The sequence below is a fragment of the Aotus nancymaae genome, unplaced genomic scaffold, assembly GCF_030222135.1.
Source record: "Aotus nancymaae isolate 86718 unplaced genomic scaffold, 86718_ANA_hifiasm-v0.15.2.pri h1tg000057l, whole genome shotgun sequence".
Taxonomy (NCBI): Eukaryota; Metazoa; Chordata; class Mammalia; order Primates; family Aotidae; genus Aotus; species Aotus nancymaae.
The window spans coordinates 48136142-48160434 of NW_026988471.1; the positions used below are offsets into that span (position 1 = coordinate 48136142).

General features: G+C 35.5%; 1 protein-coding gene across 6 annotated transcripts in view; it reads left to right on the forward strand.

The window, feature by feature from the left end:
- LOC105726151 (uncharacterized) overlaps nt 1-24293 on the forward strand; it is a 532480-nt gene that overhangs the window by 470025 nt on the left and 38162 nt on the right. The window lies entirely within an intron of this gene.

Genomic DNA, 24293 nt, shown 5'->3' on the forward strand with positions numbered 1-24293 from the left:
ATGACATAATGTACTCAGTGCCTGGTACAGAGCGGGCACTTAAGAAGTGGGATAGCTCTGTTTTCTGAACCTGTGCTATCATCAGAGAGAGAATTTGAGTATTCAGTTCCCCTAGTCTAGCCTCATTGCTTGAAGCAACACTCATGCTCCATCTTTTGGACACAATGCCCTGTGCCTAATTGGACACTCGGCATGCATGCAAAAGACTACATCATCCCAAATAATTCAAGATTATTTTTTCTTGTTCCTGTCCACTGGCTGTTAATTAAGCCATGGTTAGCTGTGTCTAAGAAAAATTGCAATTAAAAAAATTACTGAACTTTCTATTTTTATTTAAACTGATATTTGCTCTTGTTACTACAAGTCAAATAACACAAGGTAAAAAAAAAATAATCTTGAATGCATCTTCTCCATCAATCAGGGTCACTTGTACAGAGCAACCTATTAAGCCACAGTAACAGTGCTGTATTACTGGCAGATTTCCTTTGCAAAGACATACAGTCAACATTCTGGCTAGTGTTAAGAAGAGAACAAATGGCTGGACCAATTTGGCTACATGGTTAACTAATCCATCCATTTTGTGTTCTAATGAAGGGGATGCATAAAAGATATAAACTTAGTATCATATCAAAGATGAAAGTATATCTTTAAAAAGTATAGCTATTACATTTTCACATACATTTAGTTCACAACTCGTAACCAGGAGTTGTGGTGTCCAATGCTTATGATAGGAAGCTTATAGTCTTTCTGTGCAGTATTTATTTCTTCATAGTTTTCCTACCTGTGCAGGAGAATACCTCCTTCCTTCTGTGTCAATCTCTTTTCACTTGTGTGCAAACATGAACTGCTCAGCACAATGTGCTAATTAAAACACCCATTTTGCTTGAGTTGTCTTTGTCGAAGGCTTAAAGAAGGCTTGTGTTTCGCTTGGATCGCCATGAGGTTATTGTGAGAAACGTATCAGGATTAGTTGAGAGACATATTCTAAGTGTCTACCATGTGTCAGGCACTGGGGTTAGCCAGATGATTAAAGGACAGTTTGTACTCTCAAGGACCTCATGGTCCAGGAGGAAGCAGCATGTAAATAAATGATCAAAAGCGGATATGCAACTCATAATGTACAGGCCATTGGGAGCACAAACCGAGGAGCAACTTTTTATTCATTCACATCTTTATTGAGCACCAAGTATGGGATAGACAGGCACAGGGTGGTAAGGAAAAGTGACAGCAAAAATAAAAGATCAAAGGTAAGAAAGGCATATATTCTGGCTTCTTTTTCTTTGTAAAATTGTTCCTTTTTCCAGGAAGAAAATAGTAAATGAAATCTTCTGATCTCTGTGTTCCACCATATAAATATTTTTTAGATTATCCCTTTTCTAACAGCTATTTGATTCTGAATTTATGTGTGTACTCAATTAAACCAGACAGTCCTCCACCCTCCCCCAAAAAACCCTAATGATTTACCTAAACATTTAAGGCTACTATAAATATTAATTTCCCTGGCCAAATTAATAAAGAGGGGGCTCTGGTTAATAGAGTTGCATGTATGCAAAACATAATTTGATAATCCACTTTCAGTTAAATATTATAAGACAATCAACTTAACTTTAAATCTCTCTTAAAATTACTTTATTCTCTTTTTGCTAAATTAAAATGTTCTTCAATATCTTGGAGGGTCTTAGAACTTTACCATACATACTACTACTAATAATAACTTCACAATAGAAATGTGGACTTCTAGTAGACATTTAAAATATGTCTCTTTAGAAAAGAATTGTATCCTAGATAAAGCCTTTATATAGCAAGCTTTTCCTCTTCAAATTTGTTTTTAATTTAGTCTCACAGTAGTCCTCTGAGGTTAAAACATTATTACAGTATTATTTTTCTCATTTTACGAATAGATCAACAGACTACAAAAGATTAAGTGACTTGCCTGGGGTTATGTAAAATAACTTTACTGGCAAAGCCAGGACTGTATCACAGGTTTCCTGAGTCTCAGTCTCTGAGCCTAATCAGAGAATTTCTACTTATTTTACCTAAAATGTGTCTAACTTTTCACTGATTCTTCGGCAAGTTTCTATCCTTTAAATATTCTAATATCATTCCTATTTACCTATTAGTTGAGAAACTTCAGAGTTTGAGGTAATCGATCATTGACTATCTATTAGGTATAGGATGGCTACTTACAAAACAGGCAGAAGAATTGCTTTTCTCAAGAAACCTGGAATGTAAATATTGATGTATAAGATTACGTTCACATGGGTTAGACTAATTATAATGCCTAGCATGAAACCTGTTAGTTGTCGTAACCAATGAGAGTATTATGGTTGGAATTCGCCACACAGTTATACCATCTTTGGTCCTAGAGTTGATGTAATACTGGCAAGAGGACAGACAAATAGACCAATGGAACGGAGTAAAGTGTTCAAAAATATACTCATGTCCACAGTCATCTGATATATAGCAAATATGTCATTACAATTCAGGAAGGAAAGGATGGTCTTTTCAGTAAATGGTGCTTACATGGGTTACACGAATACTCATATGAGTTACATGGATACTCATATGTGAAATAAATATAACTTGACTTCTGCCTTATACTATAGGCAGAGTAATTTGGGATTAACCATGGACCTAAGTGTGAAAGGCAAAGGAATAAAGCAGCCAGATGATGTAGGAGAATGGCTTGGTGTCTTTAGGGAGGCCCAATCTAATCATACAGGTCCTTAAAAGTGGAAAAGAAAGGAAGAAGAGTGGTCAGAAAGATGAGGCAGGAGAGGGGCTCAATCCACCATTGCTGCCTTTGAAGATGGAAGGAGGGGGCTTTGAGCCAATGACTATGGCAGCTTGCAAGGTGGAAAAGACAAGGAAACAGATTCTTAGAACATCCAGAAAGCAGTATAGCCCCAATGACAGTTTTATTTTAACAAACCGAGACTTGTGTCAGACTTCTAACCTAAAGGACTATAAAGTTATACGTGTCTGTTATTTGAAGACACTAAGTTTGTGGTAATTTATTATGACCACCGTACAAAACTAAAAAACAAAAAGGAATTTAAAAACAAAACACTCCTATTCCTCCTTTATGAAGAATCTTAAAAGTGACAGTTACCTGCTTCATTTAAGCCTATTTACTCTATCCCTGGAGAGCTCACAGAACTCCATTTTACCACCATTCATCTTGTTTTAACTTATACTTCTACTGGATTGTGAGTTATCTGTAGGCATCTTTATATCTTCCATTGTATACATGCCAGGCACTGTACATGTGTACATTTTATATACTAGGTGCTCTATGCATGTTTGTAAATTAAATTGAATGATTTATCTGCATGAGAGGCAGTGACCAGGAAAGACATGATTCCACTAATGTGTTCGCTTAGCTTGCTTAGCAAGCTTTCCACTGCAAAGATACATTAATGCTAGTAGTTCTGAATAATGAAGCTGAGGCTGTTTAAAACAGGAGGCTGGCATCAGATGAAACATTCCCATATCATTCTACATTAAATAAAACATTTACCATTTCATGCTTCTTTCCTGGTAATTTTGCCTTGTCCTTCACATTAGTGATTTGTTCCACATGGCCACTCATTTAGGATAATAGCAGGCCAAGAGGCGTGACAAACGGAGACGGGCCATACCTGATCACCAGTATTCCATTATGCTTCCTTGAGCTGTAGGCCTGGTAAAACTATCTGTATCTTAAAACAAAGGAACTGTGCTTGAGTCTACATATTAGGAATTCAACGGCTGCAGTAGCAGCGATCGCATTATATAGCAGGTGGACAGACATGGCTATAAAGGGAGACCACAGTCAAAATGAACTGTTTTTCTGTGTCCAGGCAAACAACAAATATTTTCCAGCACCTATTTTATGTGTAGCCCTGCCATAAGTACTGTAAGGGGATAGGAGGGAGAGAAGAAAGATGCTTTATACTTCACAAATATATAATACAGTGGGGAAAGAAAACATTTAGGAAAAGGAACACAAGGGTGAAACCAGCATATGTAATAAAAATTCAGAGCAGGGAGAGAGCATTTCACCAGGAAGGCTTTGGAGAGTTGGTAGGAGTAAAGGCAGTAGTAACATTTAACCATTAAGTTGGACAGCTAAAGATGTATGGTGTTGATATGTGCAGGGAACACTCTAGGAAACGCTCTCAGCCCCATTTGTCTCTAGTAGGGTTTGTCAAGCTCTGCTCTATTGACCTTCCAGTCTGTGTAGCTCTTTGTTGGGGAAGGGGGTGGGGCATTGTAGGATGTTTAGCAGCATCTTTTGCCCCTACCAACTACATGCCAGTTACTTTACCTCTCTTTGAAGTTATGACAACCAGAAGTGCCTGAGAAGCAAAACTGCCCCCAGTGGAGAACCACTGTGCTGGAGTAAAAAGTTCACAGACAGGAGACATGAGAGTTACATGCCATGTCAAAGAGGTGGGAATTTCATTCTAAAGGTAATGAGGAAGCACTGAAAACATTTATGCTGGAGAATGGCAAGCTAAAAATTGTTGTTTGAAGGCAATTTATTTGACAGAAGCACCCAAGAAAAACTGGAGGGAGGTTTTGTAAGGAAAAGAAGAACAACCTAAATGCTGTCACAGTAGTCCAAGCATAAAATGATGAGGTTTGGTAGCAGCAGAACCAGAGAGCACTCAGGGGCTACAGGTCTTCTTTTTATTTTTAAATTTTATTTTAAATTCAGGAGGTACATGTGTATATTTGTTACTTGACTATATTGCATACTGGTGGGAACTGGGCCTCTAGTGTACCCACTACCCAGATAGTGAACATTGTACTTGATAGGTAATTTTTCAACCCTCAACCCCTTCTTCCATTCTCCCTACTTTTGGAGTCCGTAGGGTCTATTATTCTCCTCTGCATGTCCATGTGTACACATTGTTTAGCTCCCACTTATAAGTGACAGTGTGAGGTATTTAATTTTGATTTTCTGTTTCTGAGTTAGTTCCCATAGGATAATGGCCTATAGCTCCATGCTGCAAAGGACATGATTCATTCTTTTCATGGCCGAATAGTGTATATCTATTCCATGGTGTATATCTACCATGTTTTCTTTATTGAGTCAATCACTGATGGACCCGTAAGTTGGTTCCATGACTGCTATTGCAAACAGTGCTGTGATGAACATATGCGTGCAGATGCCTTTTTTTCTATAATAATTTTTTTTCCCTTGGTAAGTACCCAGTAGTAGGATGGCTGGGTTGAATGGTAGTTCTATTTTTAGTTCTTTGAGAAATCTCCATACTGTTTTCCATGGAGGTTGAACAAATTTACGTTCCCATCAACAGTGTCTAAGTGTTTTTCTCCACGTCTACACCAACATCAGCCACAGACAACATCAGCTACAGATACTATAATGCCCTACAACTTCAAAGTACTTTTATATTTAGATCAGCTTTTCAATACCATATTTTATATGAATACCAGGTTCTCTGAATGACTTTTTCTTACAGGAAAATGAAGCAGCAGAACTCCCTGGACCAGCGTGTAAGCTTCCCTGAAGAGAGGAACAGCCACAAGCAGCATCTAAAGCAATCTGTAGCTCGGGAACCTTGGCTAGGAAGGATTCACAGATTGCTGGTTAGAGAAAAGCAGTGTAGCAGCATAGAACCAGGCATGTGGTGCAAATTTCTTTGGGACTATCTTTCAGGCCCATGGAGAGAAACTAGCAGCAACTTCCAAGCCACTGGAAGCCTCTAAAACAATACATTTTCACTTTCACTCCATTCTGTCTATACATTTAAAATTCATATCCAATTATGGTAAGACTATTTTAACAAGATTTTTTATAGTGAAATAGCAATGAAAGGAAAAGAAGGGGACTATATCCTTGGTTCTCCATTCCATGGCCATTTTTGAAGCTCACTGAACCCAGCTTAGAATTTTGGAAAACCTGTTATTGTGGCTAAGCTCCGTGGAAGGTCACTTCCTTCATGTTTTAAAAGCAACACTGAAACTCAATAGATAAGTGTTCATGTTAGGCTACAATGATATAATTAATTAGGTTTCCTCAATTGAGTAAAAATTCCATAAGGGCAATGACCACATCATATATTGTTATTCTCTACATCTTTATACAGTAAGATATGGGCAGATAACAGCTTACACTTGTTACCTGCCTAGAGTTAAATTCACTGTTACTCATCAGAAAAAATGACACGTGAAAAGAATAAAGTTCTTGATACCACAGGTTGAGGAAGTGTTCTACCTGAGAGAGATACGGTGTATTACCTTGGAACACAGTCTCGGGAATCAAACTGGGTTCAGTTCCTGCATTCACACTTTTATGTGTATGAACTTGGGAGATTCGTTCACTCTCAGTGCCCCAGTTCCCTTCTCTCTTGTTATAAAATGGGGCTAAAATGATATCTACCTTACAGGGGAATTATAAATAATTAAGGGATTTATATATACATATATGCTTGATAGATGAAAACTATTAGAATGGTGAAGACAAATTAAATATATATATATATATATGTTTCAAAACAATTATATATATATACATATAAAATTAGTATTTTAAATGTGCTGGCTAAAGGGACCCCCTAGAAAATCCTTTGGTATTATAAAGAATCACCTTATAATTTATTATTTAGTGGTAGTGGATACATATTAATTTACTGAAAACACAGATCCAACAAATCATGGATCATCTAGGAGTCAGCAAAGGGCAGGAAAAGCAAGCTTTGGGGTCAGGCCTCAGCTGTGACACTGATTCTCTCTATGATCGTGCTCTCTTAAGCCTCATGTCCTTACCTATGACAAGGCCATGATAACCACCTCCCTTATTAAGAAAATTAATGTGTATAAGTCACCTACTGCGGGGTTTGGGACACAGAGAAGTTTAGTGTCTTACCAACCTGTCTCAAGAAAAGAGACTTTGGTCTGTGTGACTACATATGTCTCTCCTAATCTTAGAAAACATTAAAAAAATCTGAGAACTACTGGTAGAAAAGTTCTCATTCTCCATATAAATGCAAAAATATTTCCATCTCAGTGACAATCAATCTCAAATGCATGTCTCTTAATCACCTTTACTTTTTCCATCATATACATCAAGTAAATGGGCCTGATTCAAGTGGGCTACAAAGCTTGCTAGGGAAAGGAGCAGCTAAAACATTAGAGAATGAAGTCCTGCATTATGATTTCTGAGGAAGAGCCGTATCTGCTTTGCAGCAGTCACTTCCATAGCCCATGAAACTCATTTTTTTATTGACTATGGAATGTAGACATACAGTCAAAGGATTTAAATCAATTTTTACAATCGCTTTCTTGAACTATCATTACCTCAATAAGATTCATAGCTGTAGCTGATTTGGAGAGAATTGTGACTAAAATATCAGAGCTGCAGCTCTTATGGAAAAAATTCTCTCTGTAGATTGTTATTTTTCTGACACTTAAAAGCCTAATGCCAGAAAGAAATGAAATCCCATTTTGCATCTGCCTGTTTAAATGTGAGCTTTTAACTATCATAATTCCCAAGCCTGGCTTCACACGTATCACCTTACTCCAAACAGAACATTGGGATTAATGGCCTGGTATTAAAAGCAGAAACAAAAAGCAATTGCTTTGGGAGGCACTTAAGTACAGTAATACCTAGCAGAAGAGACGGGTTTGATCCACAGCTGAAAAGCTAGTTTTGCATTAGTTATCAATGCAACAATGTTGAAAAGTAATAGAACATTCTTCTGTTTACTGGCATTCTGAAACTATGGATGCAATTTATTGTTTAACCCTTGAAAAATTGGATTCATTTTCTGAAGCATTGAAAATCAATGGAAAAGATCAATCTAGGTATCTCTCCAACTTCACTCTTTGCTAAATACTAAACTTCTTGACAGGTGGGATTCCATGTAATGTTATTAGCCCTCATAAGAGCCACAACACTCAACTGACAAAAGTCCTCACTATGCCTGCACAAGGAAGTAGGCAGGAACTGGGGACACGCAGAGGAAGAAGAAATGATTCCTGCCCTCAGGTACCAGTAGGAAAGGGCAAAACAGATGTCTTAAAGTACAAGTAATAGAAAACTGATGTCTAATTCTAGACTAATTGGAAAACAAGTAGACTACTGGCTCCCTTCTTTAGATATTGGAACTGGCACAAAAGGGAAAAGGAGGGGAATGGGTTCCAGAACAGTTTTATCAGACACAATTAAAATACTGTCAAACACTTTGAGAATAAGATGATTTGACCTCTGGATGTTTGTTTGGTGGAGGGGAACTGAAATTGGGCTGAAAACCAAGAGAAGGATGTGGGAATATAAAATAGACTGCAACATGAGATGAGGAAGTGGACATTGAGGGTTATCAGAAATCATTTCCTAATCATTCTCTTTCCCCTCTTTTATATTGAGTTGAGTGGATCATCGCATGCCTAATAGCTACTATGGGAGAGAGAAGTAGCAGATCTAGTCCAGTACCAACCATATATAGCAAGCTCATATCAGCATGGAAATTAGCTGATGGATAGATGCTATACCCAGGACCACAGGCATGCTGTTCTGATGCAGACCACCCTTCACCCTGCTTGCTAGTACCTCTATCTACAACCAATGGAACCAATTAAATAAAAGGTTGGTGAAGGACCCCAGAAAAGAGTAGTGTCTGAGACTGAGGTATTAGGAGATTTTCTGGAGTCAAGAGATTCCTATGGGAAAGGTGAGCGATGTAAAAAGGAAAGGTTAAACTGGTAATCTCAACTAGCAGGCTAGACAACTGAGTTGACAAACTATTGCAGGAGACATCAAGAAGAGACAGATAAAAAAATTCCACCATGAGCACAAAACTCTAGAATCCTCAGAGAAACAATCATAACTGGTGAATATTATCATCTATCTAACCACTTAACTTCTCTGGCAATTGTCCTGAGTGCTTACAACAAATGAGGAAGTGTTCATTAGTGAAACACTAGTCGTGTACAACTACTCTGGTCAGGTGCAGCCAAGAAGACAGGGCTCTATCTCTCCTCAGCTCCCAATCAAGGGATGTGGTGTCTCACTTAGAGGGACAGGACACTAGCAGTTCTCATTAATCCTAGTTTTAAGTTGCAGAGGCTTATGTCCTGGTAAGTATGGTTTAGAAGCTAGGGGTTCTCTTTCACCCATCTCAAACTTGAAAAGTGGAGGCTCTATCCCAGGTGTGTTAGGCTGAGAATGTTGGTCCTAATTTCTCTTGCCCCAGCTTGTTTATAGGGCCTATATTCCACACCGGGTTAGGAAAGCTAAAGAAACCATAGTCTAGTGCCTACACCCAGCATCCAGCTAGTAAAGCAGGCTGCCATATAAGAGAAGCCAGCCACTGATTCTACCATCAACTTCAGGGCTGTGTGGTTCAGGGATTCTTATCAAATAGGATAAACACAAAATGAACTACAAGTAGGATAAAAACAAAGGGATCCATACCCAGACATATGATGGTAAAAATGGTGAAATTCAAAGACAGAAATTTTGAAAGCAGCAAGAGAAAAACGATCCCTTGCAAACAAGGAAAATTTAATAAACTTAACAGCTGACTTCTCATCAGAAACAATGGAGGCCAAATTGCAGTAAATGACATATTCAAGTACTGAAAGAAATAAACTGTGAACCAAGAATCTTATCTCCAGCAAATATTTTTAAAAAATAGTCAAAGTAAAAGTGTACTGAGTAGCTAAGAAAAAAACAAATCATTCCTTCAGATCTACTTTATTAAAAAACACGAAAGGAAGCTCATTAGGCTGAAAGCAAGTAAACCTAAATGGAAATTCACATCCAGATGAAAAAATAAGAAGCAAAGGTAATTATATAATTCTACAACATTATATATATATACACACATACATTATATATAATATATATACACATATAATGTGTAATTATATACACATTATACATATAACATATACATATATATATATAATGTGTGTATATCTATAATGTGTAGAAATTATATATACACATTTTATATATATATATACACAAAAAATATATATGCACACACACACATATATTTCTTCTCTTTTCTTAATTGATTTAAAAATAATTTTTACAAAGGCTGTCCCTTCTCCCCCCTCTTTCTCCCTCTCCCACCATGTGACATACCGACTCACCTTTCCTACTGCCATGACTAAAAGTTTCCTGAGGCCTCACCAGAAGCTGAGCAGATGCCAGTGCCATGCTTGTATAACCTGCAGAATCATGAGCCAAAATAAACCTATTTTCTCTATAAATTACCCAGACTCAGGTTTTCCTTATAATGATGCAAAATGAAATAGGACTAATACAGTCAATGAGTGAGTGTTGAGTGAATATGAAGACCTAGAACATTACTGTATGCTACTATAGATTTTGTAAACACTGTACACTTAGACTACACTAAATTTATGAAGAAATGATTTTCTTTCCTCAATAATTGAACTTAGCTTACTGTAACATTTTTACTTCATAGACTTTTTAAATTTTATATTAGTCCACTCTCAGACTACTATAAAGAACTAGCTGAGACTAGGTTTATTCATAAATGTATGAATAAAAGAGGTTTAATTGACTCATAGTTCTACAGGCTGTACAGGAATTGTGGCTGAGAGGCATCAGGAAACTTACAATCTTTGTGGAAGGGGACGCAAGCACATGTTACCAAGGTGAAGCAGGAGAGACAGAGAGAGAGAGAAGGGTGAAGTGCCACATGCTTTTAAACAACCAAATCTCATGAGAACTCACTCAATATCACCAGAACAGCAAGGGGGAAATCCACTCCCATGATGTAATCATGTCCCATCAGGGCCCCCACCCAACATTAGGAATTACCGTTTGACATGAAATTTGGGTGGGGACACAGAGCCAAACCATATCAAATTGAAATTTTTTTCACTATTTTATCATAATAGTTTAATAAACACATTGTGTAACTAGACAAAATACTTTATTTCTTTATATCCTTTTTCTATAAGCTTTTTTCTGTTTCTTATTTTTTTTTAATTGCTAAACTTTTTTGTTAAAAAACTAAGACAGACACACACATTAACCTAGGCCAAACAGGGTCAGGATAATCAGTATCACTGCCTTTTACCTCCACATCTTGTCTCACTGAAAGGTCTTAGAGCAATAACATGCATGGAGATATTATCACCTATGATAAAAATGCCTTTATCTGGAATATCTCCTAAACAGTCTGCCTGAGGCTGTTTTACAGTTAACTTTTTTTCTTATAAGTACAAGGAGTATACTCTAAAATAACAATAAAACATACAGTAAATACATAAATCAGAAACATAGTCATTTATTGTCATTATCAAGTAATATGTACTGCACATAATTGTATGTGCTTTGCTTTCACACAACTGGCTGTATAGTGGGTTTATTTACACCAACATCACCATGAACACATGAGTAATGTGTTGCTGTGCTACATTATGGTGACTATGAAATCACTAGGAAATGGGAATTCTTCAACTCCAATTATAATATTGTGGGACCACTGTCACATATGTAGTTCATTGTTGGCCAAAATATTATTTACTGGGTGTAACTATATTAATATACATATATTTAAATATTTAACTTCAGTTTGTCAATTGTACTATTCAAATATTAATTATCCTATCTTATTTTTCTCTGCTTTATCTAACAGTTACCAAGAAGGAGATACTATAATCTATAATTATAATTGCTGATTTACCTATCTCCCCATAATTTTGTTGATTGTCACTTTATGCAATTTGGGTCTATTATGAGGCTACATATATATGATTTTTGACTTATTCTCTTGCTCCACTTATAAGCATAAAACAGTGTATGCTGTTATATGTCTATATAATATAAATAATTTCACTTTAATTTTGTAAGAAATATTTTGTTTTTGATATGCCTGGTATACTTTTTCTATTCTTATATTTTCATACTTTCTAAGTTTATCTCCGGTATTAAACATGTTTCGGTATTTTTTACATTAATTAAAATTCTATTATACAGTCTATAGTACTTTATTCGCAAATTCAAAATTTAAATATTTCTGAAAATGGAAATCTTTTTCATAACTTATGCAGCAGCGATACCAAACTATCTTGAATTAATGGTGGCAAAATCAAATTTAAACTGTCAAGGAATTGTTTCCAGTAAAATAAAGAAACATTGCTCCTATACAGTTCTATTTCTCTTCCATTTTTTTTCTTTATGCTAGTGTTGTTAAGGATATAACATCTATACCTGTTCCAAACCCCAAAATACTCTGTTATATATACTTTATATCATTTTGTGACTATTAAATAAGCTGAGAAAAGAAAGGAAAGCAAGGATATATTTATAGACTTTGTTATATTAATCTTATTTACTATGTCTAGTTCTCTTCATTTGTTCTTGTGGATTCAAATTACAGTCTTGTGTCATTTTCTTCCTCCAATAGAGCTTGTTCTCACCAACCTTCTTTGTGCTACTATTGTCAAATATATTGCATTTCTGTATGTTACAGACCAAACAATCTAATTATATACATTTTTAAACAACCAGATTTCATGTGAATTCAGAGTAAGAACTCACTCATTACCATGGGACAACACCAAGCTATTCATTAGAGATCTGCCCCAATGACACAAACATCCCCTACAAGGCACACCTCCAACATTAGAGGCCACATTTCAACATGAGATATGGAGGGGATGAAAAATATCCAAACCAAATCATTGACTCACCCAGAGCAACTTCCAGTCCTGCAATCTCCATTTATAATAAGTACCCAATGGGGTATACCATTAAAAAACATCTTTCATACCATATTTTTACTCTACTTTTTCTATGTGTAGCTATGTTTATATATAAAAATAGTTACCATTGTGTTACAGTTGCCCACAGTATTCAGAAGAGTCACATGCTGTACAGGTCTGTAGCCTAGAAGCACTAGGCTATACCATATAGGTGCGTAGTAGGCTCTACCACCTAGCTTTGTGTAAGTACACCTTGTGATGTTTGCACAATGGTGAAATCACCTAATGACACATTCTCAGAATATATCCCTGTCATTAATATTCAGAATCTATAAGGAACTTAAATCAACAAGGAAAAAAAAACAAATAATACTATTAAAAAATGAGCAAAGGACATGAACAGACTCTTCTAAAAAAAAAGATACATATAGCCAAAAACATGAAAACATATTCAACATCACTAATCATCAGAGGAATGCAAATTAAAACTACAATGATACACCATCTCATACAAGTCAGAATGGCTATTACTAAATAGTCAAAAAATAATAGATGTTGGAAAGGATGTAGAAAAAAGGGAATGCTTATACACTGTTGGTGGGAATGTAAATTTATGCAACTCCTATGGACGACAATGTGGAGAATTCTCAGAGAACTAAAAATAGAACTACCATTCAACCTAGCAATCTCACTACTGGGCATCTACCCAAAGAAAAATAAATTCTTTTATCAAAAAGATACCTGCACTCTTTTGTTTATCACAGCATTATTCACAATATGAAAGTGTCCACCAACAGTGGATTGGATCAAAATAATGTGGTACATATACACCATGGAATACTACACAACCATAGATAAAATGAAATCATGTTCTTTGCAGCAACATGGATGGAGCTGGACACCATAATTCTGAGTGGAAAAAAAATGTGGAAACAGAAAGTCAAATACTGCATCTTCTCACTTATAAGTGGGAGTAAACAATGGGTACACATGGATATAAAAGTGAAAACAATAGACACTGGGGACTTCAAAGGAAGGAGGGAGGGAAGAAAGGTTGAAAAACTACCCGTTGGGTACTATGTTCACTATTTGGGTGATAGATACACTAGAAGCCCAAACCCCACCATTACATAATATATCCATGGAAAAAACCTGCACATTTACCTTCTTAACTTGCAATGGAAAAGGAATAAAGTACACTGGAAATGTAAATACGTGGGTAACTATAAACAATTTTAAAAATAAAAAACAAAACAATGACATTCTTCACAATAAAAAGAACACATCCCTATTGTCAAGTGAGGCATGACTGTATATAATTTAAAATTAATACAAAGAAAACTTCTTTTACATATATACATACATATAAAATTAATCAAAGTTGATGATACATTTGGCCACATGTTAAGGGACAGAAAAGAAACACATCAAAATATGTAAGTTGCTGATAATTTTCTAGTTCTTGCATTAGATGGAGGGCTCCAAAGTGTCTATTATACATAAATAAATTAATATGTAAATAAGCAGACAAGAAACCAAACCAACCAATAAAAGTAAGCTATGCATGGAAAAATAGTTATAGTGTATTATGATCCAAGGATTAGAATTAATCAAAATTTCTGTATCTGAAGTACAAAAAAGTAGAACAAAATTTTAAATGTAAGTGTTGGACATCAGGGAAGACAGGAGAGAAAGAAGTGCCAGTTATCCTTAGCTCATCTAGACTCAGACAACAATTGTAGTGGTAGAAGCTGTTGAATGTGACTATTTTGGAACTCTAAAGTCTATCAAAGGCTTGTAGCTTCCAGAGCAAGGCATGGACACTGAATCATGGTTGATTTTGATCAAGTTCAGCTTTTTGTGGATAACAGCTACTTATCTCTTTGTCCAACTCTGTGTCAGGCAGCCATGTTTGTGATCCTAGAACAGCTTATCCACAGTTTGTAGGAGTCATCATGGGCAATAAGGATCTTGTCCTTTGCATATTGGAGATGTGTTTTCTAATTACCGATTGCTACTTTTGATCATGGAAGTGCAGACATAGAGGCAGGCTGCCATTGCTACAATGCCCTCTGCTATTTTTACAACATTTCTGGCTGAAGTGGATTCCAGAAGATATAAAAGGCCAGTGCCTATGTTTTGTTTTGTTTTTTCCCTTTATTCTTTTTTGGAAATCAAACATTTAAGGACTAGGACATTCCAAACCAACCATATACAATGGGGAATTTAGAGAGTTATCACATATGTCTAGGAAGGAAGAGAGGTTCAGAAAACCTTAATTATACATCTCAGGCTGATGCCTGGCACAGAGACATCCTCTAACAATCAGCAACAAATAGACAACAAAACAAAACAGTAAACTCTGGGAAAATACAGGAAGCTTTTCTTCTAAAATTAGAAATAACAAGATAAGGATGCTTCCTTTCACCACTTCAATTCAGTGTAGAAGTTCTAGTCAGTACAATTAGGCAAGAAAAAAAAAAGAATTCAAACTAAAGTAGAAGAAGTAAAAATCATTTCTGTTTGCTGGTGACATGATCTTATATATAGAAAACTCTAAAGATTTTACAGAGGAAAAATATTGGAACTAATAAATGAATTCAGAAAAGCAGCAGGATACAAACCCCACAAACAAATATCATTTGTGTTTCTATCCACTAGCAATAAATAATCCAAAAAGGAAATAAAGAAAACAATTTCAGTTATAATAGCATCTAAATAAATAAAATAATTATGAATTAACTAAAAAGCTGAAAGACTAAGAACACTGAAAGCCATAAAACACTGCTGGAAGAAATTAAAGAAAAAAATGAATAAATAAAAAGACATTTCATGTTCATGGGTTGAAAGACTTTATATTGTTAAGATGTCAATGCAACCCAAAGCAATCTATAGATTCAATGCAATCCCTACCAAAATCCCAACATCTTCTTGAAGAAATAGCAAACTTCAATCCAAAATTTATATGAAATCCCAAAGGACTTCAAATAGCTAAAACAATCTTGAAAATGAATAAAGTTGGATTACTAATACTTCTAGATTTCAAAATTAAGTAGTAAGCTAAAGCAATCAAAGCAGTGTGATTTTAAGATAAAGGCAGATGTATATACAAATAGAATAGAAAGTCCAGAAATTGACCCTCATTGCATACGGTTGGATGATTTTTGACAAGGGTGCCAGATTCAACAGAGAAATTATAGACTTTTTAATAAATGGTACTGGGAAAAATGGAAATCTTTATGCACAAGAATGAACCTTTATGTACAAACTTACACAAATATTAACTCAAAATGTATCACAGACCTACATGTAAAAGCTAAAATTATAAAACTTTAGAAGAAAGAGTATGAAAAAGAGTTTTTGGACATTGGATTTGGCAATGGTTTCTTGGCTACAACACCAAAGATAGGCAACCAAAGGAAAAATAAACAAATCAGACTTCATCAAAATCTAGATTTTTTTTTTTTTTTGCATCAAAAGATACTATCAACAAAGTAAAAATGCAAGCCACAGAATGGGAGGACATATTTGCATCACACATGTGGCAAGGCAGAATATATACAGAACTCTGAAAACTCAACAACAATAAAACAAACAACCTAATTCATAAATAGGCAAAAGACCTAAAGAAACATTTATCCAAAGAAGGTATACAGATAGCCAATAAGCACATATAAAATATCAATATGCTCAACATCACAGGTATTTAGGAAAATGCAAATCGAAACAACTATGAGATACCACTTCACAACCATTATGATAGCTATTAAGGGAACAGAAAATAACAAGTGTTGGCATGGATGTAGAAAAAATGAAAACCTTGCACATTGCTGATGGGAAAGTAAAATGGTACAATTGCTGTGAAAAACAGCAAAAATGTTTGGGTTCAAAAATGAACCCAAATGTCCACCATTAATAATCAAAATATGATGTATATATATATGCAGTAGATATATATACCTTAAACAAGGAGATTCTGTTACATGCTATGACATGGATGAAATGTGAAGACATTATGATAAATGAAATGTCAGACACAGAAGAAGAAATATGTGATTCTGCTTTTATAAGGTACCTACATTAGTCAAATTCACAGAGACAGAAAGTAGAAGTTATTATTGGGGCACAAGGAGGGGAAAAATGGGAAGTTATTGTTTAATGGATACGGAGTTTCAGTATGAAATGGTAAAAAAAATTCTGGAAATAGATAATGGTGATGCTTTCACAACAACGTGAATGTATTTAATGCTCTTGAACTGCACAGTTAAAAATGGTTAAATGATAAACTTTATGCTATACATATTTTACCATGATTTTTTTAAAAAAGAAAAAATGTAAGCCTAAATTTTCACAAATGAGCAACATAAATGTTCCTTAATTAAATGCTATAAAATTTAAAATTATAACAAAAGCATAACAAAAATGTCTATTTCTTGAAATCAAAAAAACCCTCTTACCAAGTAACACTTTAAAGAAGAAAATTGAAATAAAAAATACATAGAGCTGAATGACAATTAAAACGTTAAATGTCAAACTTTTCAGAATAAAGCTAAAGTAGTTATTGGCTACTGGTTTGAATTCAAACATTAGAAAAGTAGCAAACAACAATAGCAGCAAAATAGTGAAAAAGCAAATGACCTAAGCTTTGTACTAAACTAGAAAGATAGCAAAGGAAGGAAAAAATATTAAAGTTAAGGGTATAAAACAAGAAATACAAAATATCTCACAAAGATAATTAATAAATTAAGAAACTGGTCCTTTAGAAGATTAATGGGATAGAAAAATTTTTCCAAGACTTAAAGGAAACAAAAAGTTGATACAAATAAGTATTTAGAGTACTAAAATGTATGTATAGAAATATCTATAAAGTTTGAATAACACCATGATTTGTTTGAAAAATAGAATATAAACAAACTTCTAGAATAAATATGAAATAATATTTAAAGAAAATATGAATAGACCTATAAACATTTATGGAATTTAAATGGAAATCACAACATTTATTTACAAAAAGACTTAAACCCAGATAACTTTATGGTTGAGCTCTATAAAATTTTCAGAAATAATCCTTTTTTAATGAAGGTTTTTACCAGAATAAAGATAAGGCAACCTGAACAAGTAAAAAAAAAATCTAGTAAAACAAAAGTAAATTTTACAGATATCTATAAAAGACAAAATCCTAAATGAAATATTAAGTACCTGAGGATAAATGTTCACATACATATCATAATCAAGAGGGATTTGTCCCAAGAATGCAAGTCAGAAAATGTGGTTGACATTATTTTCCCCATTAAAAGATAAAGGAGAAAAACACACAATTATGCTAATCAATATATATAAAGCAAGTTCAAAAGCTATTATTATTTTTAAAAAACCCAACACATAAACTTTTAGAAAACTGGAAATAGGTGGTAATTTTCTTATCATGATAAAGATTATCCAATCCGGGCCTGTAGCAAGTACCGCATTTAGTGAAAAAACTGTAAACATCATCTTTAAAGTGAAACTATGACAAGGGTGTTTCCTGCCATTCTTACTGATTGACAGAGTTCTTTCTTTCTCTCAATCCCTTTCTCTCTCTCTCTCTCTCTCTGTGTGTGTGTGTGTGCATACATATGTATGTATATATGACTTAGAAGGTGTGGTAGGCATAGAGATGGACTGTTCATATTCTCCTTCAGCAAAAGCCTTGCCACCAGCTGTGGGGAGTGTAATCAGTAGACAGCCTTCAGCAATCTGCTCCTTTAGGGCTTTGCTCACTTTCAAAGAACAGAGTCACTTGAGGTCATGCCCTTCTTTGATCACCTGTCACATAGTGATTGAACAAAGCAGTACATAAAAAGGCCTGGCTCTTTTGACCCACCAGAGGGCAATTCTGATTAGGAGTTCACATTTTAGACCTCCTTGTTGAGATGACTGGGGCTTTGTTGGATCTGCATAGCAGTTTCAATTTCTCTCCTTCCCTTATGCTGAGACCTCCTCTTTCCTTTCACAGGTGTTGATTCCCCCAACAAACATCTTGATTTTTTTTTTTTTTTGAGACAGAGTTGCGCTCTTGTTGCCCAAGCTGGAGTGCAATGGGGCAACCTCAAATCACCGCCATCTCTGCCTTCTGGGTTCAAGCAATTCTCCTGCCTCAGCCTCCCAAGTAGCTGGAATTATAGGCACGTGCCACCATGACCAGCTAAGTTTGTATTTTTAGTATAGGTGGGGTATCTCTATGTTGGTCAGACTGGTCTTGAACTCCTGACCTCAGGTGTTCTGCCCACCTCAGCCTCCCAAAATACTGGGATTATAGGAGTGAGCTACCAGGCCCAGCTGAATTCTTAACTCTATCCCAGAATCTTCTGCAGATGAACCCAAAAGAAACAAATATATGATCAATGACAGAAAACATAATGAAATTAAGTGTGTTTAGAAATGTTGCTGATTAGAGGATCAGTATTTTTTAAAAATCAATTTTCTGGCTATGTTGGACTAGCAATTTACAGATTGAATTTCTCACCAATAACAACTAAGAAGGCAGGACAAAATTGCAAGACATATGTTTGAAAGAAAGAGAGAATTGAAAAGACAGTAATAAATCAAGAGGCCAGGATAAGCCAGCTTTCCCTTTGTTGCATTTGCAAATTTATTATTAGTGCAACCAGTGAGACAAAGGAGCAGTGCATAAAGTAGCTGTTAAGAGTCAGAGAATCTTAACAGAAATTTTAGCAGTCCCACTTTTAGGGGAAAAGAAAAACCACAAATAAACATCTGTTTACTAAGGTAGAGTTAAAGAAACTATGTGCCACTAACCCAAGAACCAATCAATAGTAATCAAATAAAATAGAAAGCATAGGATCAAGCCTACATCTAAAGAGGACACCAGTGTGTAATACAGGCATCACATATTAGTGGGGTAAAGAATGGATTTCTCAAGAAATGATGTTGGAAAAATAGGTTCACTGTGCTGAAAATCATAAAAACAAAATTTTACCTTTATCTCCCAACTGAACTCCAAATGGATTAGAAGCCAAAATGTATAACTCTAAGTTAACATAAGAAAAATATAAAAAATTGTGTCATCTTGGAATAATAAAGAAATTTTTAAAGAATACACAAAAAATACTTTCAAGGAGAAAAATTGATAAATTTTCACAAATTCAAATTGCACAGTTCTCTTCACTGAACTATAATAATAGACAAAGTTACTGATTATGTGACAAGAGTTGAAGGTGGTATTTGCTTCATTTAAACAGACAAGTGATTGATAGCTGTAATATAAAACACCACCTGGAAATAAGTAAATGACAGAAAACCCAATAGAAATTTAGGGAAAGCATATGAACAAGGAAGTCACAGAAAGAGACCAAATGACAAACATGTAATGATAATGATGAAAATATTGATAATACTTTGGGAGGCCGAGGGGGGTGGATCACGAGGTCAAGAGATCGAGACCATACTGGTCAACATGGTGAAATCCTGTCTTTACTAAAAATACCAAAAAGTTAGCTGGGCATGGTGGTGCACACCTGTAGTCCCAGCTACTTGGGAGGCTGAGGCAGGAGAATTGCTTGAACCCAGGAGGTGGAGGTTGTGGTGAGCCAAGATTGTGCCATTGCACTCCAGCCTGGGTAACAAGAGCAAAACACTCCGTCTCAAAAAAAAGAGAAAAAAAAATTGATAATAATAGTGATGAATAATACTATTGTATTAGTCCATTTTCACACTGCTATAAAGATACTGGGTAATTTATAAAAGAAAAAGGTTTAATTGACTCACAGTTCCGCATGGCTAGGGAGGCCTCAGGAAACTTACAATCATGGCAGAAGGTGAAGGGGAAGCAAGGCGTGTTACATGACAGCAGGAGAGACAGCAAGCGAAGGGAGAACTGCAAAACACTTTTACAACTATCAGCTCTCCTGAGAACTGCCTCACCATCAGGAGAACAGCATGGGAAAATCGTCCCTGTGATCCAATCACTTCCCACCAGGTCCTTCCCCCTCAATTACAGGAATGACAATTTGAGATGAGATTTGGGTAGGGGGACAGAGCCAAACCATATCGATTATGTTCCTAGGAACAAAGTACATATATTAATTTTACATATATTAATCTATAAAGCACTCATCACAATCCTCTGAAGTAAGTACTATCATAGATAAGGACCTGTCTTCATGAATATCCTAATTAGATACCACTTTACAAAACTTGCATTAGAAAAAATAAAAGAAAGTTGAAGGAGACCAAGTGTTGAGAATATGAGAAAGTAGGAGTGCTAATGTACTCCTGTGGAAGTTTTTAATTGAAGGATATATTATTGAGAACAATGGGTCCGCACTCAGTGAAAGTAAGTATGTGAATACCCTATGAGCTAGTATCACAATCTCTCCTTTATATCCCAGCTCCACAGTGAGACCTGCACAATAAGGCACATTTCATAATTGCTTATGGTAAAAGTAGGTTAAGAACACAGGTAATCCTCACTATAAAACAAGAAAAATGTAATATGTGCATGTGGTAGAATACCATACAGTTAAGAAATTAGACATATACATACCATCGTGGAAGAAAGTTGAAAACAGCAGGAAATGCGTACACAATACCTTTCATGAAAACCAAATACATACACGTAACACCAGTTTTAAGTTCACATGAATATCTAAACATATACGTTAAGATGAGTTTGATGATTATGTACTCAAAACAGTAGCGCTTAAACAGGCAGGAAAATCGGAAAAGTGACAGGAAATGACAAAGGGGTGCTGCATTTAAGAGACAGAATAAATATTGTGCTATTATTTTGAGTATATTATACATTCAGTTTTTTTAATAAACATTAGGGCCTAAGTGAAAAAAGAAGGAAGGAAGAAAAGGAAAGAAGGAATGAAGGAAGGAAGGGGCAAGGGAGGAAAGAAAGGAGTTAGGGAGTGAGGAAGGAAATCCTATCACAAATCAATTTAAACAGGAAAGTTTTATCTCACATACTTGGAAGACAATCCAGTGGCTCTGTCTCCATGTCACTGAGTGTCCCCTGGGATGCTCTACTCTGTATGATATTCATGCTCAGGCTGGCAGCAAGACAGTTGCAGCAGTTCCAGTTCCACCTGTACCCAACAATGTTCAGAAAGAGAGTGAGACGATAGTTTTCGGAGGCTCTTTTAGGGAAAGAATGCTCCCCAAATACCACAGGAGACTTCGACTCCAGTCCCATTGGCCCAAATTTGGTCACATGTTCTTTCCTGAAACAATCACTGGTAAGGTGATCAACCACTTTTATTTCTAAAAAACTGGTTTTACCAATAGATCTAGAAGTGGGGCTGGCTCCCCTAAGGCTGTGGTTCTCAACGGGGAGCAGTTTTGCCTTTCAGGGGACAATTGGCAATGTCTGGAGACATTTTAAAAAAATGCATCACAACAGGAGGTCAGTTGCTATTGGCATCTAGTGGATAGAGACCAGAGATGCTGCTAAATATATTGCAATGCACAGTATAAGCCCCCAAAACAAAGAGTTACCCAGTCCAAAATGTCAGTATTTCTGCCCTAAGACATACAGCCTCTAAAATTGCTGAAGAACATAAATGGAATCTCTAGATAGGAAGAACAAAGCATAAATAATTACTTGCAAATAAAATGTTTCGGAATTTTAAATACAAGGGGAAAGACTACAGTGGGAAAAAAAAAATGTTTTACTCCATTTGGTGGAGGTGATGGATAGATGATTTTCAAAGCTATTTAGAGGATAATTAAGGTCACCGTGTCTGATGTTCCACAGATGTCAGTTTGTACCCCAACCTTGAAATATTCTAGCTATATAAATTTGGCAAACTATTTAATTCTTCTGTAAATTTGCTAGATACAGCATCAAAATATAGAATTCAGTTGCATTTCTCTATATAACAATAAATAAATCAAATACGAAATTTAATCAAAGTATGATTTACAATAACATCCAAGAAAATCCTATAATCATATCTAGAAAAATACGTATAAGAATTCTACCTAGGAAGTTAAAACAATTAATAGTAAATTAAAAAAAATTAAATGGAAGAATATACTCATGTCATGGTTTGGAAGACTCAAAAGTAAACAGATTAAATGGAATTCCAAACAAAACACCACCCTATTTTCTCTTAGGTGGTCTATAGTTTTAACTCTTGACTTCCTTTGGGATATATCATCTATAAAATGGGAATAACAGTGTCTATCTTATAGTCATGGTGGTGGTAGGTTTAAATGAGATAATCATGCAATGATATCACCATACTGTCTGTGATACATTAAAAAATCAACAAATGCTAGACATAATTATTAGACATTAGAATAAAGACACTGCACTAAAAATAATTCTTGAAAGAGGGAGAAATTTTCCAGGCTTTCAATGACAGATGAAGAGCATTGCAAATAATACGTTAATCCTAGGCAAAATCCTGAGCCCTGAAGTAATATTCATTAAGGGAACTATTAGTAATTTTGTTGGGTTGAAGCTAAGGTTGAATGGTTAGAAGTGTCACCTGTAAGAGGTTGGAGGGGTGAGCAGAGGGTACAGCAACTACCTTCCCACACTCTTAAATTGCTATTTGGCTTTATTTTAGTTTTAAATGAATGGCCTCCTTTTCCTTTTAAAACTCGATTCTAAGTCATCTCTGATATCCTTGGATTTTCAAAACTGACAGAGGATATATCTGGGGAGTGGTTTAATTTGGAGACAGGGTGGTGACTGTAAGGAAAATTACATATTTTCTGAATAAAATCAAGTCTTAATTCTGTAAATTTGGTGATGGAAAGAGGTGTTGCCCATGTTGTCAAAGTCCGTATCAAGAGATCAAATGGGGCAGGTAAAATCTTGGGGTGATCTATAATTTCCAAATCACTGACCCCTTCTCACATGAAAATGCTTCAAGGGATCCAGAGGTATTATTATTTGGAGCCCAGATGGAGAGAAGAATGAGAAACCATGAGACTGAATTAAGCCCAGTGAATTGTTTGGCTTTAAAAGGACCAAAAAAGGATGTAGATTTTTGAAAGAAACAAGGTCACCTATAAGAACAGCTTTTTAAAGCATTTAATGGGGGAAAAACAAATTACTAGATAGAGATTAACCTTTTTCATTTTCCTTAAAATTCTACATTGCAAGGATGAACAAAATGTGGAAAAATGCAGCAGAATGGACATTATCTTGTATTTTATTCCAAGAGAGTAGAGATTACAAATTTCAGAGCTGAAGAAAAAGACATTTATCCCGCCAGCTCTGGGGTGGGAGGCAATATGCTTTATACTTCATTTCTATTCTAACCATCAGGTCTCCAACAGTTTTCCCTTAAAATACAAAAATGAAAATAAATTGCATTCAAATGTACAATGAAAGATAAGAAAGATCTGGTTTGTTTTTGCTATTTCTTTATAGTTCAAATATGTCTAAGCCTCTTTTTTTCAGAATGACAAGTGCTCACGGTCTAAGATGTAGTCAGTCTGTGTCTCCCAGACGGTTTAGCAATCAGCAAGTTGCTGTACTGTATTTTGAGGGTAAAATGAAGTCAGGTCGGCGGCGGGCAGGGTCATGCGAGCATTCTTGTACAGACTACACAGGGGACAAAACACACAACCTG